Source organism: Grammomys surdaster, unplaced genomic scaffold (assembly GCF_004785775.1).
Source record: "Grammomys surdaster isolate TR1022 unplaced genomic scaffold, NIH_TR_1.0 239, whole genome shotgun sequence".
NCBI classification, from domain to species: domain Eukaryota; kingdom Metazoa; phylum Chordata; class Mammalia; order Rodentia; family Muridae; genus Grammomys; species Grammomys surdaster.
The window spans coordinates 4,064,773-4,066,635 of NW_021604684.1; the positions used below are offsets into that span (position 1 = coordinate 4,064,773).

The 1,863-nt window shown below is 42.1% G+C and overlaps 1 pseudogene; it reads right to left on the minus strand.

Annotated features, from left to right (window-relative positions):
* Positions 1 to 440: 440 nt before the first annotated feature.
* Positions 441 to 1,107, minus strand: LOC114626783 (annotated as a pseudogene).
* Between the last annotated feature and the right edge of the window lie 756 nt (positions 1,108 to 1,863).

Consider the following 1,863-nt stretch of genomic DNA (forward strand, 5'->3'; position numbering starts at 1 on the left):
ACACTATAGAAATCAGTGTAGAGGCTCTTCAAAACTCTGAAAGTCAATCTATGTCAAGATCCAGCTATATCACTCTTGACCATCCTATTAAGGAGATACTTGCTCAATTCATAATAGCCAGAAATTAGAAACAGCCTAAATGTTCATCAACAGGTGAATGGATCTGAAAATATGGTCCATTTACACAATGGAATATTATTCAACTATCCAATTGTAAGGTTTGCAGGTAAGTGGATGGTACTCGAAACAGTTATCCTGAATGACCCCAAAAGACAAATAGTGAATGTTTTCTCTTATATGTGAATATTAGCTTTTAAGATTTATTTTTTTTAACAAGAAGCCACAACTTTATTAGTGATAGAAACAGTACAAATTTTAAACCAAGCTGTAGTTCCACTTTTCAAACACCAAAAAGGGGGGGGAAAGAAGAGGGGGGGGGGTGTCCTTGTTGTCAAATAGTTACATTGTTAATTCCATAATAGCATTTACAATATCGTTACTGTTGTTTTTCAGGGCTCCAACAGCCTTTGCTCTGGATACATATGCTTGTGACATGACCAATTCTATGTCCTTAACTTCCACGCCTGTTTCATCAACCTCTTCTTCTTCACTCTCCTCTTGGACGGTTGGAGTCTGAGTGTTTTCTTGAATGTTTGAAACAGCTTCACCTTGAACTTTGAATTTCTCAGCAGCCGCTAACTGTGCTTGCTGAGACAAATCTTCAATCTTGGCTTCCCCAAACACTATGTAGGTATCTGAAGCTGGGCTCTTATAGACATCCGGCTTTGTGATGACAAAGAGGATATTTTTAGATTTCCGGATAGTGACTCTCATAACCCCTGTAACCTGTCGAAGACCCAGTTTGGACATAGCCTTCCTCGCCTTCTTCTCACTCTGACTCTGCTTGGCTTTACTAACAGGTTCCTCATCGATCTCAGCCGCGGCTGCCAGCTGGGCTTGTTGTGTGGCTGTCTGTGTGGAATCCTATTCTTTGAGCTCTGGCACCGATTCATCACTGTCAGACTCTGTTCCCGACCCTGTCTCTGCCTGAGGCTGTGGCAACTCCTGCTCTGTAGCAGGGACGGTTTCTGTGGCTTCACCGGGCATTTCGTGCGGAGAACACGGAACCAAGATGGCGGCCAGCATTTAAGATTTCAATAAACGGATTTCAATCAGAATAACCACAGAGATTAAGTAGCTAGTAAGGGACTTGCGGGAGGAAGGAATCTTTCAAGGAAGGGGAAACAGAATATAGTGTTTTAAAAAAACAAATCAGGAAACTAGAATAGGAGGAGGAAAAGAGAGAGAAGGGTGAGGCAAGGAATATGGAAGGGACAATTAACACCAAAGGCTGTTTGAAAAACCATATGGAAAACCCTACTGTAGAAGTTCCCTAAAATACACACATAGAGGAAAGGAATCTAAGTAGAGTCACCGAATAACGGGGAGCCAGGGCCACCAAGTAAAACCATCAGTAACCTGAGACTGGCTAAGTCACAGTATGGGGGAAACCTACTACTATTATTTGTGGAGAGTTTTTGGAGCTGCTTGGCAGGAATTTGACATTGACCAAGCACAAGGAAATGGGCTTTAGGCAGGAATCTGACATTGGGCCATGACAAGGAAGTAAGTTCAGGCAGGAAATCTAATTTTAGGCTAAAACAAGAAGTAATTTCAGTCAGGAATCTAAGTCTTAGGATAGAACAAAGAAGTAGGCCTCAGGCATTGAATATGACTTTGGGCTAGGACAGGGAAGTAGGCTCAGATATTGTGGTTATCCTGATTAGCCCTTAGAAACAGTGATCACGGGAGTGATAACTGGACCTTGCTTGTTGCCTTGTTTGTTCCTTGACTATTAGCATT